The sequence below is a fragment of the Sus scrofa genome, chromosome 7 (assembly GCF_054392235.1).
Source record: "Sus scrofa isolate SSC_HxYL_T2T_F1_AM1 chromosome 7, Sscrofa_HxYL_maternal_Yorkshire_Landrace_v2.0, whole genome shotgun sequence".
Taxonomy (NCBI): domain Eukaryota; kingdom Metazoa; phylum Chordata; class Mammalia; order Artiodactyla; family Suidae; genus Sus; species Sus scrofa.
The window spans coordinates 132,444,024-132,462,454 of record NC_139389.1 but is presented as its reverse complement, the minus strand read 5'-3'; the positions used below and the strand labels follow the sequence as shown (position 1 = coordinate 132,462,454).

Genomic DNA, 18,431 nt, shown 5'->3' with positions numbered 1-18,431 from the left:
ACACACACCAGCACATGACCCAGACATTCCAATCCTAGGTATTTATCCAAGTCTGGGTCAGCTCAGGCTGCCATAACAAGTGCCACAAACTGGGGGGCTTATACAACAGATATTTGTTTTCTCACAGTGCTGGAGGCTGGACGTCTAAGGTCAAGGTGCCAGCAGGGTTGTTTTCTGGTGAGGCCTCTTTCTTGGCTTAATGATGGTACCTTCTTGCTGTGTTCCCATGTCACCTTTTCTCTAAGTGCTGGTGACCCTTCCTCTCTTACCAGCCCTACTGGATTCGGGCCTCACTCTTCAGACCTCATTTAACCTTAATTATCTCTTTAAAGGCCCCATGTCCAAATACAGTCACATCAGGGCTTAGGGCTTCAACATATGAATTCTGTGGGGGAAACAAGTTCAGTCCCAAACACCTAAAGAAACGAAAGCATGTCTATGCAAAGGCTTGTACGTGAACGTTCACTTGATTTATAATAACTAAAAACTAGAAACAACCCCGTGTCCACCAACCGGTGAAAGGATAAAGTGTGGCATATCCCTACCATGGACTACTACGTAGCAATACGAAGGAATGGACTACCGTTGATACACGCCACAACATGGATCCATCCCCAAATAATTATGCTGCATGGGAAAAAAGTCATGCAAAAAAGAGTCCCTATCGTATGACCATATTTACACAAACATTCTGGAAAGTGGAAACTAACCTATAATGACAGGCAACAAATCAGCGTACAGGGTAGGAGGAAGGCATTCTGAAGAGGCCCCAAGGCCTCTGAAGGTTACGGACATATTATCATTAATCAATCACCTTGATTATCACAATGGTTTCTTACACGTACGCACATATCAAAACTTCTCAAAACTTCAAGTGTGTGCAGTTTACCACGATAGGTCAACTGTACTTCTATAAAGGTATTTTTAAAGGGCTGACATGGAGGAAAAACATGAAGGCAAAATAAAGACTTTTTTTGATAAAAACAGAGAATTCACAGTCAGCAAACCTGTACCACAGGAAATGTCATACAGAAAGTTTTCAGGCTGAAGGGTAACAACAGGATTTTGATACTCAGGTTGACAGGAGGAAACGAAGATCCTACAGCCAATTAAAAAAAATTGATAGATATAATGGTAAGAGTACTTTTAGGTCAACAAATTTGATAACTTAGATGAAATAGACAAATGGCTTGGGGGAAAAAGTCAAAAGAGTGAAGAAAAGATAGAATACGTGAATAGCCCTATATATGCTTTTTTTTTTTTTTTTTTTGTCTTTTTGCCATTTCTTGGGCCACTCCCGGGGCACATGGAGGTTCCCAGGCTAGGGGTCCAATCGGAGCTGTAGCCACCAGCCTACGCCAGAGCCACAGCAACGCAGGTTCCAAGCCGCGTCTGCAACCTACACCATAGCTCACAGCAACGCCAGATCCTTAACCCACTGAGAAAGGGCAGGGATCGAACCTGCAACCTCATGGTTCCTCGTCGGATTCGTTAACCACTGCACCATGACAGGAACTCCTAGCCCTGTATATACTTTTTAAAAAATTCTGTAAGTAAAAGCCTTGCAACAAAGAAAACCCTGGGTTCCGATATCTCCACTGGTGAATTCTGTCAGATATTAAGAGAGAAATAACATCAGTCCAACATCGACATTCGGAAGGAATATGAGATGAGAATACTTCTCGATTCATTTTTTTGAGGCCAATATTAACCGTACATCAAAATCAAAGACAACATAAGAAAAAAGTATAAGCCTAATTCTCATAGATATAAACTCCTTAACAAATTATTAGCAAGTAGAATCAAACCATATAGAAAAAGGACAATATATCATGACCAAGTAGGGTTTATCCAAGAAATACTATGGGTTTTTTAAAACATAATGTAATTCACCCTATTAATTTAATCTAGAAAAAAAATATGGATGTGGTAAAATCATTTGACAAAACTCCACACAAATATATGATAAAAAAAAAAAAACTTTCAGAAAGCTAAGACTAGAAGGTAACTCCCTGAAATCAATTTAAGATATCTCAAAAAGCCCACATTTAACATTATTCTTAGTGGTAAAAGAATGAGTGCTTTCCATAAGATCAGAAACAAAACAAGGATGTTTGTTCTCACTATTTTTATTCAACATTGTACTGAAGGTGTGAGCCATTGCAACATGATAAGAAAAAGATAGAAATGCGTACACTGTGGAAAGAAATCTATGAAATTGTATTATTTGCAGACATGATCATGTACCTGAAAATTCCTAAGCAATCTCTGAAAAAAACTGCTAGGACTAAGAAGTTAACTTATTAAGGTCACACAGAATACACGGTCAAATGAGAAAATCAGCATTATTTCTATACACTAGCAACAAATAATTGGAAAATGAAATTTTAAAAAAATGCATTCACAGTAGTATCCAAAACCATGAAATACTGAGGAATAAATTTAATATAATATGAGAAATATCTGAACACTGGAAACTACAAAACACTGCTGAGAGAAACTAAAATGGAGAGATATAATGCTCATAGGTCACAAGTCTCAATATTGTTAAGATGTCAATTCTCCCGAAATCGATCCATAAATTAAACATAATCCCCATCAAAATACCAGCAGGACTGTTTACAGTAGGCAAGACATGGAAACAACCTAAATGTCCATCAACAGATGAATGGATAATGAAGATGTGGGGGGTGTGTGTGTGTGTAATGGAATATTAGCCATAAAAAAGAACAAAATAATGCCATTTGCAGCAATGTGCATAGACCTGGAGATTATCATGCTAAGTGAAGTAAGTCAGAAAAAGAAAGACAAATACCATATACTATCACTTACATATGGAATATAAATTATGACACAAATGAAACTATCTATGAAACAGAAACAGACTCATAGACATAGAGAACAGACTTGTGGTTGCCAAATTTATAAACGAATAAATCTCCTAGATTAAATTAATAGGGTGAATTACACTGAGAGATGAATTGGGAGTTTGGGATTAGCAGATACAAACTATCATATGAATAAACAATGAGGCCCTACTGTAGAGCATAGGGAACTATCTATGTTCGATGTCCTGGGATAGACCACAGTGGGAAAGAATCTGAAAAAGAATGTGTGTTTGTGTGTGTAACTGGATCACTTTGCTGTACAGCAGAAATTAACACAACATTGTAAGCCAACTATACTTCAATAAAATAAAATGTTAAAAAATATTAGCAGTCACTTTTTTGTAGAAATTGACAAAGTGATTATAAAATTATAAAATTGAGGAAGTTTCCGTGGTGCCTCAGCAGTAACGAACCCAACTAGCATCCATGAGGACGCGGGTTCAATCCCTGCTCTCACTCAGTGGGTTAAAGATCTGTTGTTGCCGTGGGCTGTGGTGTAGGTCGCAGACGTGGCTCGGATCCTGTGTTGCCGTGGCTGTGGTATAGGCCAACAGCTGCAGTTCCGATTCAACCCCTGGCCTGGAAACTTCCATATACTGCAGGTGCAACCTAAAAAGAAAAAAAAGAGAGAAAAAAAATCATAAAATTGAAATGGAACAATGAAGAACTTAAAACAGACAGAAAATGTTGGAAAAGAAAAACAAAGCTGGAGGCTCGTGCAGTCCGATTTCAAGAATTTCTGTACAGCTACGGAAACCCAGAGAGTCTGGTGTGGAGGGAAGGATAGATATGTCAGTCAATGGAGCAGAACTGAGAGCCCAGAAAGCGATCCGTGCTTACATGGCCAACTGATTTTCAAACAGAGAGCCAAGTACGATCTAATGGAGAAAGAACTGTATTTTCAACAGAGAGTGCTAAGACAACTGAGACGACAAGAAATAAACAAACCTTACCTCATAGCATACACAACAATGAACTCAAAATGGATCACAGACCTAAAACACAAGCCAAAAATCACAGAATTTCCATAAGAAAACACAGAAGAAAATGTTTGCAACTTGGGTGGGCAAAGATTTCTTAGCTAGAACACAAAAAGCCATGGATGGGAGACAATACACACAGAGACCTCCTAGAACTTCCACATCATTCGCCTCATCTTAAACAGACAAAGAATCTGAACGAGCCTTGACAAAATACGATACTCAAATAGTTGATAAACCCGTGAAAAGATGAGCAGCCTCATTAATCATCTGGGAAATGAAATCAAAGCCACAATCAGATATCGCAACACAAGCCTACAGTGGCTAAAATGGCAAAGACGGACAATACCAAGTGTTGGGGGTCGGGGGGCAATGGAAACTCTCCTACACTGCTAATGGGAATGCAAAACGGTACAACCACTTAGGAAACAGTTTCACAATTTCTTATAAATTTAAATACACATATTCGATACCACTCAACAATTACACTCTCAGTTATTTACCCAAGAGAAATGAAAATATATATCCACACAAAGACTCGTTCACAGCAGCTACATTTATAAAAGCCAAAAACTGGAGACCACCTAAAAAGGCCATCCACAGGCAAATGGAGAAACAAACAGATATATTCATTCAATGGACTACTGCTCGGCAATAAGAAGGAAGGAGATACATCTAACGACGTGGCTGAACCCTAAACAATTATGCGGAACGAAGCCAGATACAAAAGAGTATCTACTGAATGATTCCATTTATAGAAAAGTCCAGACAAATGCAAACTGCTCTGTACTGACACAACGTAGGCCAGGAGTTTCTGCCATGGCTTGGTGGAGAACGAATCCGACTAGCAACCATGAGGTTGCGGGTTCGATCCCTGGCCTCGCTCAGTGGGTTAAGGATCCGGCATTGCCGTGAGCTGTGGTGTAGGTCGCAGACACGGCTCGGATCTGGTGTTGCTGTGGACTCTGGTGTAGGCCGGCGGCTGCAGCTCCGATTAGACTCCTAGCCTGGGAACCTCCATATGCCACGGGTGAGACTCTAGAAAAGGCAAAAAGACAAAAAAAAAAAAAAAAAAAAAGATGTAGGCCAGTAGTTGCCTAGGGCTGGAGTAGAGGAAAGGACTTACTGCAAAGGGGCAGGAGGGAACTCTTGGGTGATGGAAAAATGTTCTGTATCTTGACTGTAGTGGTGGCTTCACCACGTGTATATCCATCAAGACTAACTGATTCGTGAACGCTAACGGGGGCAGTTAATTGTACTACGTTATACCTTGGTTAAGTCAATTAAAAAAAAAAAAGACTCTGGAGCCTACTTAAAGAAGCTCGCCCACCAACTACAGGACAGTTTGGGTGCTGGACTAGTAACAAACCCAACTAACTGAGACATATCAAATATGTCATAAGTCCAAAAGTTCATAATTACACCAAACAAAAAACAAACAAACAAAAAAACATGCCCCACACTCACAAAACCCTAATTGGGTACCTTCAGAGATGCTAGGGAAGCAACCCATTATTCTAAAAACTTGTAAACAAAGGAAAAGCCTCAAGCTTTCCTCCTGCCTTTCCTGTCCGCAGGGTAGCAAAGTCTGAAAGCAAAGCTTTCTTTATGGACGTAGCCAGGATCTTGAATGCATGGATTCACAGATCTAGACAATGATCCTGAGTAACTACTGAGACCATTGAACGAAAAGCTGATGAGGACTTCATAAATGAGGCACCAGGCAGATGACACCTGCACTTCCTGCCACTCACGTCATCATCAAAAGTGGTTCTACCAGACAGGAGCTGCCTCCTGATGAGAGCAGGCATCACTACCTGTGACCTGGTCTTCTGAAAAAAAACAAAAAAACAAAAAACTGAGCCTAAATCTAATCAAAATAGTCTTGAAAAAGAAAAGGGAAAAAAAAAAATCCCTGAATCTTATCAAGCCCCTACCATAGGTATTACCTGGGGACTTGTTAGAAATGCATCTTCTCTGGCCCCACTCCAGACCTACTGAGTCAGAATCAGAGTAACAAGCTCCCCAGGTGACCTGCGTTCGCATCACAGCCTGAGAAGCACTGTCTGGCCTTAATGATCCCTTATAAGACGTACGGGGAACAGAGGAATATGTTAAATGACACCACAGGGGATGCAGCGAGGAAAATGAAGGCCCGACAACCAATTTATTCCCCAATAAGTAAGTTGCAAGGAAAACAAAGGGGAGAAACCCAGAGATTAAACAAGACTTAAGAGATTTCTCAACCAAATGTTTAGATCCTAATTTGAACAAGGCAACTGTTTAAACATTATTTAAAAGTAGGAGGCAATCAGGGAAACTTGAAGATGGAGTGAATATTTGACAAGATTAAGGAATTACTACTAAACTGTTGGAAGGGACATGGTGTTATAATAATCTTTTTCAGGCCTTATCTTTTAAAGAAAGGAAAGTGTGTTGCAAATGAACTACTCGCATGTTTCTGAGATTTGCTTCAAAATAATCCAGCAGGGGAGGCAGGGAGGGGGAGGCTGTTGGGAAAATGGGTGAAGTTATAGAAAAGAGAAGCCTGGCCATATGTTTGTAATTGTTTAAACAGGGTGCTAGACGTTTGTCAAACAGTTTCTCTACTTTGATATATACTTAAATGCTTCAATAATAAAAAGTTTCTTTAAAGTGCTCTGTGGGGAGAAATGAGCTCCACAAATGTTAATTCTTCTTATCATCTGTGGGGCCCGAAATAATCAGCAGAGTGGGAACCAGCCGAAATCAGGCAGCAGGTATAAAACAGACATAATTAAAGCAAAATTACAGCTACAGCAGCATACATCTGTCCCGTTTTGTCCAGTCCCACTCTGCCAACAGGACTCCAGTGGTCTTCAGAGCCTGGGGCCGAGCTGCCGAGGCTGGAGGCATCGCTGTGTTGCGTAAATGAGACTCCCGAGCGCGGCAATTCTCCTACCCAGGTGCCAGTGGTTTCTATAGAAACCACCAGAGAATGATATTTCAGAAAGCACAAAGCATCTCCACTGGCCTCCACCGGCTTTGTTCACACTTACCCATCAGCATCTGAGATCCAGCCTATCAAAGTGGGCCTCGTGGCTCACTTTTAAAATAGGTACAGCTCATTATAAAGCACCTGCTCTCAAACGTTTCCAAGGAAACAGAGGCCCCAAGACGCCCTTCTCTAAATTCATTAGCATTTAACACTCCTTAATGAGGCTTAAAGATGGCGTGCTTTAATAACCATATGCTAAAGGAGGACACCTCTCCCTTTTACGTTTAGGTATGACTGATGGGCTGGCTCAGGCTCCCAGAGGACCAGCCTCGGCCCTGAGCCTTCCTTAAAGGCAACGTCGTGAGCACTGGGGTATCTGCGTGCCTGGGGAGAGCTATCTCTAAAGCCGCCCTTGAGCTGTCCAGCCCTGGGTCACTACCTAAACATAGTCAGGGTAGAAGGCCGGCACTGAGAGCCAGGCTGACTTGGATTCCTAACCCTTATTTACACACACACACACACACACACACACACACAGAGCGAATTACACACTCATACACCCTGTGTGGGCTCTAGCCACACAGACTCCTCACCATTCCCTCACCTGTCAAGCCCTTTCAGGTCTCTGTGCCTCTGTGCATTCCTTACGCCTAGAATTCCTTATCCTGACTTGCTGCCTAGAAAACTCCTGTGCATCCATCAAAACCTTCTGCCAACCAAGCCTCCCAAAAGTGCCAAGCAGAATCCTCAGCTATAATCACACTGCACTCTAACTGTCCAGTTCTGTCCCCTCTCCTTGACTGTGAGCTCAGGGCTCAGTTCAGGGATGAGCCTCATTCCCCTCCATCCCGTGGCCACCTGCCACCCAGCAGGTATTGGAAGAGTGTCTGAAGGACCCCTGATGAAACGATCTACAGTGAGCAGCTCTTGGACAAAGGGGAGTCAGCAGGTGGGAACAGCCATCATCTGGGGCCTCCAGCCCCCCAGCCCCCACCACAGGAGAGGAAGCTGGGCACTCACAGGCAGGAGGCCTCAGCCAAGCTGCCCCAGCTACACTGCGGGAGGGGGAGGGGGTCTCCTGGGTACAGACCTCTTCACAGAGTCCAGCGCTTCCGAAAGGTGGGAATCAGAGGCCTAGAGGACAAGGCACCCAATGTGAGGGCTCATCAGGGCCCCTCGGGCCTTTTCCCCAAAGGAGTGGGGGGAGCAGAAGGAAGGACTGTCCCTCGAACAACTTGGAGAGGACAGCGCCACCCATGGGGGCTGTGGGGGAGGGCACAGGTCAGCGTGGTGGGTGGGGGCCCTCCCTGCACCTCCCGGAACTGCCTGGGACTCCTGCTCGAGGCACCTGTAGAGGTCCAAGCAGAAGTGGGACCTCCCCCTACCCCACCCCAGAACAGCCCTCCTGGGGGCGATCCCCAAGAGGTAGCCAAGAGCGGGGGGTGGGGGGGTTGTGGGCCTCGGGCCTGTGGGAGGGCCATGGGAGAGACACATGTAGAGAAGCAGCCAACTGCATCTCTCTCTCCAGGAGCCCGGGGGACCGGGGAAAGCCCACCCCAACAGCCACCCCGGAAGGGGCCAGAGCTGCCACCTCCCTCTGTCTCGGAGGGTGTGGACTGGCCAGTTTTCTGGGAATCACGGGACGTCAGACAGCTCCTGGGGCTCCCGGGGCGAGATCCCCGCCGAGGCATCTCCGAAGGTCCTGCTCAACTCTTCCCCACATTCTGAGCATCCATACTCACCAGGCAATAATTAATTCATTTCTCCCTTTTAAAAATTAATCAAAGACACGGGGGAATGTATATCTGAGCCTCTGATCGGCCTGGGAGGACCCGTGTTATCACGCCGGGCTAGAATATCCTCAGCCGAAAGCCGGCACGTGACATTTTGGTCAGGCGCGCTGCCTGGCTGGGGCAGGGGTACGCTCTCCACTCAGCTTTTAGCAGAACGGAAGGCAGCTCGTGACTGCCAACTACCCCCGGCTCGTGGAAAGGACGGCCCTGCGGCGATCACCTGAGAACACCAGGACGGCAGGTACCGTGAACCACTGCTAGGTGCTTCCAAGTGACCTCACTGAATCCTCAGGACCTCGTCAGGGGTCGGGATTACAGCCCCACGTGCAGACGAGGACACGCGGGCCCAGAGAGGCGAAGGGTCTGCCCAGGATCCCACAGCTGGTTGGAGGGGAGCCTGCGTGGCGCTCCGCCTGCGGCTGACACGGCAGCCCGCTCCTCCCCCGCCCACTGTAGCCACCGACTGCCAGGCCAGAAGCAGAGAGTAGCTGCTCAATTAGTGCCTGCTGAATCTGAGACAAATCTGAACAGACTCCCAGAGAAGCCGGCACGTAGGAGACTGTGAAATTTTAACTTACGGATACAGAACACGAGGGAAAGGAAGAAAAGCAGAAATAGACAATCACACATGTATCCATGTTGCTGATCCTCTTAAGTGAAAAATCAGTTTTCCTCACTTGACAATGGAGGCCTGAATTTAAAATCGGGTTCTAACAATGCAGCCCCCCCTCCCCGAGGGCAGCCCAGCTCAGCAGAGTCTGGGCTCCCTGTGCTGTACACGGTGCACAAGCACCTCTTCCAGGCATCTCGGACCCCCAAGAAGTAAGGGGGGCGGTGCACAGAGGCTCAGGCCCACCGTGGACAAGAGAGATGGGCAGCGTGGGGCATCTCGGACCCCCAAGAAGTAAGGGGGGGGTGCACAGAGGCTCAGGCCCACCATGGACAAGAGAGATAGGCAGCATGGGGCTCCCGTGCCGGGTCCTGAGAAAAGATACACCTGTGCGCCCCGAGCCCAGGTCCATGGCCAGGCAGGCCCCCAGCCTGGCTGCTCTGGCTCCCAGCTGGTAGGCCCCCCAGCTGTTTGACTTGTCTGCCACGAGTGGGCTTAGCTCTTAAGAATAAAGGAGCAGGGGAGTTCCCGTCGTGGCGCAGTGGTTAACGAATCCGCCTAGGAACCATGAGGTTGTGGGTTCGATCCCTGCCCTTGCTCAGTGGGTTAACGATCCGGCGTTGCCGTGAGCTGTGGTGTAGGTTGCAGGCGTGGCTCAGATCCCACATCGCTGTGGCTGTGGTGTAGACTGGTGGCTGTAGCTCCGATTGGACCCCTAGCCTGGGAACATCCAGATGCCGCGGGTGCAGTCCTAAAAAAAAAAAGACAAAAAAAGAAAAGGAATAAAGGAGTAGGTAAATTATTTTCCAAAGAAGATGGAGGAAGGGGAGCTTGTAAAGGAGCGGCCAGAGACCTGGTTCTCTCACCCCACCCCCTGCCCACTTTGCAGCCCATCTCTCTGAAGGTCCCCAGGATGGCGTGAGCATGGATACGCCTTAACTACGCTAAAAGCAAGCATGCTAACACACAACCCCACACTCAGGGTGAACTGGTCATCTGTTCTGGAAGGAAGTGGGCAGTGGACTCCAGCACCTGAGACCATGCCGACCCTCTGGTGATGATGTCTGCGCCTGGGAATCACACACAGAGGCGTTCGCCTCAGTGCTGCAATAAAGGCAACACTGGGAACGTGAGAAATACCTAATAACGGAGGACCAGTTAAACGCATTACAGTATATTGGGTAATTATTAAAAATTACATCATCCAGAAGCTTTTTAACAATATAGAAACACTAATGACACATTAAGTTGGCAGGAAAGCGTTTTAAAATGTAAATATATGCATTAAAACCTGGAAAGAAGGATTCCAACTGTCGGTGGTGGTCTGGCTGTGTTGGAATTGAATGGCTTATCTCCGTCATTACGGTTTTCAATTTTCCAGGTAGCCTACAAAGAGCGCAGATTACTTCTGCGATCAGAATGAATGTCTAGAGAACGGCCTCCCTTTCTGCTCTCACGTCACGGGCACGCGGTGGCTGCAGGGCTCCGACATCCTCTCACGCCGCTACGGCCGCTGGCGCCTGGTCCACGGCCCCCCGCCATCAGCTCGCAGCCCTGGGCCCAGCTCTCCTCCCAGGTCTCCGGCTGCTCCTCTGCAAGCTCCTCTTCCTCCATTTTCTTTGGAAAATACTTTACCGACTCTTTTATTCTTAAGAGTAAAGCCCACTTGCGGCAGACAAGCCCAGCAGCCTACAGAGGTGTGCCGTCCCCCCGTCCTGGGAGGCGGCGGCTGTGGGGAGGGCTTGGGGCAGGCTAGGCGCTCAGAGCCAAGGCAGGTGAGGGAGGCAGGGCTGGGCGTGGGGAGATGTCCTCCTTGCCTGGAAGGAAAGCCTGGACCTGCCCTCGTGGGCGGGGCAGGGGCAGGAAGAGCTCTGAGCCCAAGGGGGACATGCTCAGATTTGCACTTCCAAAAGATGACACTCGCTGCCAATAATGACAGAGGGGGTGGCAGGTGGGCAGCGCTGTTGCGTCCCTGGGAGAGAGGGTGAGCAGCAGACCTGGTGAGGCTGTGGGGATGGAGCGGGGTGCATTTCATCAGGCTGCAGAGCAGACAGAAGGGGAAGCGGCAGGGCCACAGCTGGTCCACCCGGTCCCCGGTTCATATCAGGAAAAACTCTCCTTCAGGTGGTTGGAATGGGGTATGGAATGGCTAGCAGAGCATGGGCTGGGTTCTAGCCCCCAGCCATCCCTCGGCCAGGTGTCTGTGTGCAGTGGACAACCTGCACGACCGCAAGTGTCAGCCCGAGAAGAGGCAAGCACAAGGTATGGGGACAGTGAGGGCAGGACAGTCCTAAAGCCGCCACCGAGGTTTCCTGTTTGGTCCAACACCTGTGGGGAGAACGGTGCCCACAGCAGGTGTAGGGCACGTCCCGTAGCTTCAGTGAATCCTATGGGCTAGGAAGACGTCCTTCACATGGCAGGCGCTCGGCAAATGTTCAATGAATAGATGAATGAGGTGAGCCAGATAACCAGAGCTTTTTAAAAAAAAAATTAAATGAAAGCCTGTAATTAAAAACTGAGAAATGTGCTTGATGTAGAAAGGACACGTGGAGGGCAAAGAGAGATGTCCACCTTTCATCTCCTCTCTGAAAACAGCATGATGAGTGGACCGCTCGGCACCGCCTCATTACAGGATGCTCCACGCGATCGCCTCCCCGCGCAGGCCATCCCCTTCCTCCGCTGGCGGGCTAGGCCTGCCAGCAAGCACCAGGCAGCGTTCCTTCAGGGCACCTAGGAAAGGCGGTGGCCGCCAGGGGAGTCTGCTCCCTGGCAGGGAACATAGAACATCCCTGCGCCTAAGACAGCACAGCTGTCGACCCCGCCCCATAACTGGGGGTCCATTTGCTGCGGCATGAATTTGCATTGCACAAACTTTCCGCGCATCATAAAAATCTTTGCAGAGTTAGGCTGCGGAATCACGGAGGCTGGTATGATCATTTATTCGAGAGACACTGCTTGAGCCACTGATCCCGTGCCAGCAACACACAGTGTGGGGACACGAGGCTGGGGAGGATGAGACCCCTGGGGAGGAGACAGCAGTGGAGACCCACAGGACAGGGGACGTCCAGCCAACAGAAGAGAGGAAATTCAAGACCAGGAGAAAGATATGCCGAAGTCCCCCTGGGCCACGTGGGGTATAGGGAGCACACCAGAGCCTTTCTGCCCACTGACAACGACGGAGACTCTGGACCAGATGCAACAAGAAGCTCCCCATGGACTCTCAAGGTCGACACAAGCAGAGACTGGGAGAGGGCGCCACCGGAGAAATGACCACACAAAGGTCAGCGGCTACATTCTTTTCCTCTTTTTTTTTTTCTTCTTCTTATTTTCTCCAACAGCTTTGACCTGCAAGCAGGCCCCTGGTGGAGCTGTGGTAGCAGCTTCGAAATACATAATGTGCATAAGGACAGAACGGAGCAGAGAAATACACAAATCCGCAATTACAGTGGGCGGCTTCAACACTCCTTCCTCAATAACTGAAAGAACAAGTAGACAAAAACCCAGCAAGGCTCTAGAAGGACTAACTGAACACGACCACCAGCTAACTTAACCAAACTGCCATTTACAGAACCCGCCACACAACAGCAGCAAAGAACACATTCTTGCCAAGAGCACATGGAACATTCAACAAAACAGACCATATTCTGGGTCATAAAAGGACTGAAATCAGACAAAGTATGTTTTCTGAGCATAAGAAAACTAATAACCAAGAAATTAATAACAGAAATACATGAGGAAAATCCCTACATATTTAGAGGCTGTATAATACATTTCTAAATACCCCACAGGTCAAAGAGGAAGTAAAAATAAAATTATAAACATTTTTTATTGAATGAGAATTTAATTACTGTATATCAAGGTCTGTGGGATGCATGCTTAGCGAGAAATGCGAAGCATTAAAATGCTCTATTAAAGAAGATTTCAAATCAGTGATCTAATGTGCTGCCTTAAGAAATTAGAAAAAGAAGAGGAATTCAACCCAAAGCAAGTAGAAGAAAACAAAAATAGAGCATAAATTAATGACGTTGAAAACAGACAAATATGGCAGAAAAATCAATGTTTCATTGGAATGATCAATAAATAAGACTGACAGATCTCTGGCCACACTGACTCAGGGAAAAAATATATATATTTATAAGTATCAATATCAGGAATGAAAGAGAAAAATAATAAAGTAGTATTATGAACAAGTTCACATACACAAATTTGATCACTTAGATGAAATGAACCAGTTCTTTGGGACACAAACTGCCAAAGCTCCTTTACGAAGAAATATACCATCTAAACAGTCCTCTATCCAACCTTAAGGAGACCACAGGGAGCCACCTCTTCAGCCCCACTCGGATACGGATAAGCAAAAAGACAAGCAAAGTGTGGATATGGAAAAGTCAGAACCTTCGCACGCTGCTGACAGAAATGCAACATGGGGCAACCACTTTGGAAAACAGTTCTGCAGTTGCTCAAAAGGTTACCGCACAGCTACCATGCAATTGCAATTTCACTTCAAAGTGGAGCCCAAGAGAAATGGAAACATGTCCACCCAAAACCCGAGTGTTTCTAATAGCATTATCTATAAGAGCCCCCAAAATGGAAGCCACACCAATGCCTACCAATGGATGAAGAGACATACAAAATGTCCTCCATCCAGGCAATGGAATATTATTCAGCCACAAAAAGGAAGGAGGTACAGACACAGGCTACAACATGGATGAATGTTGAAGACACGATGCTAAGTGACACACTGCACGATTCTGCTCAAATAAAATCTCCAGAATAGGCAAATCTATAGCGATAGAAGGTAGTTCAGCGGTTGTCAGGGGCTGGGGTGGGGGCGGGGGCAGGGAGTTAAGGGTAAACTGCCAAAGCACACAGGGCCTCTTTCAGGGGAGATGAAAATGTTCTAAATCGACTGCGACGATGGGTGCACAACTGCAAGTATACTTAAATGAATGACTTGTATACCTTAAATGCATTGCACAGTATCTGAATTGCATCTCAACAGAGCCGCGACCAAAGAAATGCAATAAGTATTTAAAATATATTGAAACAAAAAATAACTAGGCATCAAATCCATGATTTTTTGGATACTATTAGTATGGCAAACTAAAGTAAGTTTGCAAGTAGAAAAACAAACTATGAATCTATTTCATAAAAACATTAAATTTTTAAAAACCTTAAGGAGAGGTGTTCAGCGTACAGAACACGGCTGATTTTAGGGCAAAATGAATTACAAAGGGCACATAAATTAGCATGACATAAATATTGTATTTATATAATCATTACGGGCCCAGAGTCTGCTTTGCATTTCCTGCTATGCCCTACTGCATCTTTAAGAGCCCAAGGGATCTGACGGGGACATGGCCTTCCTGAGTGCTGCCACTCTCCCGCTGTCACACACTGAGCTCCAGGTGGCAACTCACATTTCAGGGTACTTTGTTTTTTTTCTTTTTCGGCCACACTTACAGCATATGGAAGTTCCTAGGCCAGAGATCGAAAGTGCGCTGCTGCAGAGACAGCACCGGATCCTTAACCTGCAGTGCTGTAGCAGGAACTCCATATTCCAGGTTTTTAATAGAAGCCTGCTGACCATCCCATGACAAGTGCTGCCAAGTGAAGGGGAAGAGAAGGGGCGGGCTGGGTGGCAGCTCTCCGAGGGTGAGGATTTCAGGAACCCCTTCCCTAGCTCTGCCCAAGATTTTGGACAACCCAGGAGACACGGGGATGCCTCGGCCACTTGGGAAGGCAGCCGGTGAGGCCAGCAGATCCACCAAATGTCACAGAAGTGTATGCCCCCGTCCCTTCTTACAGACCGTGAGCTCCACTAGCTGGGCTCTCACCCGGGGCCCTGGGACAGTGCCTGGTGTCTGGTGGGGGCTGGATAAATGAAATGTGTCCTCTTCCTGCCAAAGGCAGAGGCAGAGTTTAGAATAAGACCCAGGTTCAGATCCAAGCCCAACAGTGGCTGGCCACTCCTGCACTGAAAGCTGGATTGGTCTCGTCTACACTGTGCAGGGAATAGGGCCGCCCTCACCGAGGACCTGGGGTTATGACGTCAGGCCTGAGGCTGCAGGGCCCACCACGGTCCTGTTCACCGCCAGGTCCTGACACTGGGCACCGAGCTGCAAGCAGCAGGGCTGAGAGGGCATCTGAACTCAAAGGCCACCCCGGGCAGGCTGCCCCCAAGAACAAAGCACACGACTCTCACAGCCAAAGCTTTACTCGCACCCCAAACGCAGCTTCATTCACACTGCAAACAGGAGGACCTGCAGGTGTCTGGCTAGCGGTCTTAGCCCCCTACCAACCGGCCCTGCGCCAGCGGCTAGTACCTGTCCGAACCCCAGACACCCTGCCAGGCAGTGGGTGACAGCAGTGCCGGGTCCACCTCCCCGGATGGCTGGGCTGCCGCAGGTGAGCTGTGCTAACAAGGAGCATCCTGCACCCACCACCCGGTGTCAGTGCCAACGGTCTGCAGGGGACTAGAGCACCCCAGCCCCGCCCCCACTTGTCAGATGGGGAGCCCAGAGAAGACCAGCCCCCACCCTCAGTCCTACGGGGCGGGGACCGCCGGCACCCTTTCCCTGTCCCCGCTTCCACGGGTCTCCTATGCTCCATCTGCATGAAAAGTTTGGTTTGAGGCAAAACTTAGAACTGCAGAAGTACAAAGTCCAAATAAAAAGGCTTTGCAATAGAAAGCCGATGAAAGAGACAAATGGAGAGTAATCAAAACCTCATTAGGGCAAATAAGCAACCTGCCTACAACGCCACCAAAACGGATGGCCCCCGAACCAAGAGACGCAGGCGCCAAGTCTTCCAGACAGCCGCCGCCACCGCCACCGCCGCCTCAGGAATGAAAATAGCAGGGGCGCCCTCACCCACACCGGCAGGAGCCGGCACAGCGCCAGCATTCAGGAGTCTCACCCAGGCACCCAAACCGGCCCAGGGCTGTGCTGCATAACTGGACTGGTCATGAAGTCACCTGAAGAGCTTTCAAACCTCGCGTGGCCTAGACCACCTGCAGGCGGGGTCCGGAATGGGCAGGGTACTCTAAGGCTCTGGGTGCCCTGACCCGCAAGAAGGTCAGCTGTCACTGGCTGCGTTACCAGCTCGTCTCACCCCACTCGGGGCAGAGCACCCACGGCAGGGGCGCGAGAAGAGCAGGTCAAGGCCTGGGGGCTCGGCGGATGCTCCAGCTGGGTGGACTCACCGCTTGGATTCTTCTGGTTGGTCTGGATGAAGGTTGTCAGGCATTCCTGCCACGGTCCATCCCATTGCTAGGTGCTGGGAACACAGCAGGAAAGGAGCAAATTCCTGCCCTCGGGGAGTTTCTACCCTGCAGGGAAACTGCAGCGGAGTGGGGGCTGTGACAGAGGCGGAGAGGAGAAACCCAGCGGGTGGGAAGGACAAGCCAGAGGCCGCCCCCACTGTCACCTGCACCTTAGGACCCGCACCCGCAGAGGGTCTGGGCCAAAGTTCCAAAAGGAGTCAAGAAACCAAGGCAAGATCTGGAAGGTCCCCAAGGCCCTTCGCAACCTGAAAGGAAGAGAAGATATGGAACGAGCCCGGACGCTGATGCCTCGCGTCAAACCCCCACTGGGCACAAGTGAGCTGGCCCGGCAGGGCACATCTCATCCTGAGCCTACCCCAGGTGTGTGTGGGGGGCTGTTTTCAAGGACCAGTGGGGGCCTGAGCGCACGGGCTCGGGCCCAGCCTGCTCCCCGGCGGAGAGGCTCCCAGTGGCAGGAGCCACATGTCCTAGAGGGTTCGGCTCTGATGTCCAGCGCTCCGTCCTGCTCAGCTGAGAGGTCATTTGCCGAGGCTGGGGTCCCAGGCTTTAGTCTTTGAAAAAGAGTGATTCATTAAGTCTGTGCTAGGATTTTTAAGCCTCCAGAGGAGGCTTTGGTTCATGATATAAAGGAGAAAATGTATTACCTACCCTAACTTTGGCTCAAACCACACAGTCATCTTAGAGCAAAGTTGAAAATAACTACCTTAGCGCATTTCCCACAGGGTTGGTGGGCCCTGCAGGCCTGGCACTCCACCGCTCCATTCCCCACTGGGCACAGAGCCACGGCCCTGTGAGGCTGGAAACGGGTAAGGCTGGTAACTCCACCACCTACAGACACAGGGGAGCATGAGTGCTCAGACCTGGCTGAGAAACACAATGTTGGGGCCGCCGCTCCAGGGTGTCCCAAGTCCTCGGCCTCTGTCCACACTCCTGGGACATGGGTCACAGCTGAATGGCAGCAAGCCTTTATTTCCCATTTGCCAGAGCACCCTCTCCCTCTACAGAGGTCCCAGGGGGGCCACGGCCCCAAGCTGTGGGCCAGTGGGCGCTCCTGCATGGCTCCACCATGATAGGAGAGGCAGCTGACTCCAGAAGTTCACTGCAGGTTACCCCCCGCCCTGCCCCGAGCAGCAGCTCTGGTCCAGGCTCTACCAAAGCTGCTGGGGGCACAGACCTGACTCGTCTCAGTCCCCGTCACGGGCAGCTGTAAATGACACCCGTCAGCGAAGGAGCTCTGGTTCACAGTCTAAAAGCCTGGTTGTCACGGAGATAGGTCACAGGCTGTGCAAGTCATCAAAGACACGGACCAAAGATGCCAGGTGAGGGAGCAGCGGCCCTCTATGTTCAGAGCCCTGGCTCCTCAAAGTGTGGTCCACGGGCCGCCTGCCTCTGCATCTCCCGGGAACTTGCTGAAATGCACGCCCTCATCTGCGATGGATTGGATGTTTGCGTCCCCAAAATCTATCTACTGAAGCCCTGATCCCCAATGTGATGGCATCTGGAGAGGGGCCTTTGCGAGGGAATTAGGTTTAGACTCGGTCATGAGGGTGGAGGTACCACGAAGGGAGTGGTGGCCTTAGAGAGGGATGAAGAGACCAGAGCTGGTGCTCTCTCCATCATGTGAGGACACAGCAAGGAGGCAGCTGTCTACAAGCCAGCCTTCACCAGAACCCAGCCACAATGGCACCTCCAGAACCGCGAGAAATACATTCCTGCTGTTGAGGCCCGGCCTGCGGTACTGTGCCAGAGCAGCCCGGGCTGAGACACCATCCTGCTGAGACAGTCTGCATCCTAACAAGCGCCCAGGAGCGCTCCCACGTACAGGTGAGTCCAGAGGCCCTGCTTTAGAGGTGCCCTCGTCCCGCCTCTTCACTAAACCAGTGGGGAAACCCGGACTG

The 18,431-nt window shown here is 49.0% G+C and overlaps 1 protein-coding gene across 31 annotated transcripts in view; it reads right to left on the bottom strand.

Moving 5' to 3' along the window:
* The window catches only part of WDR25 (WD repeat domain 25), a 145,571-nt gene that overhangs the window by 23,643 nt on the left and 103,497 nt on the right, over positions 1-18,431 (bottom strand). The window contains exon 5 of one of the 31 annotated variants that reach the window (XR_014811355.1): positions 12,553-14,882. The exons of the other annotated variants lie outside the window; for them this stretch is intronic. The gene's annotated coding sequence lies outside the window, so the exon portion shown is untranslated. Of the gene's footprint in view, positions 1-12,552; positions 14,883-18,431 lie in introns of those variants that run through there. 31 annotated transcript variants of the gene reach the window in all.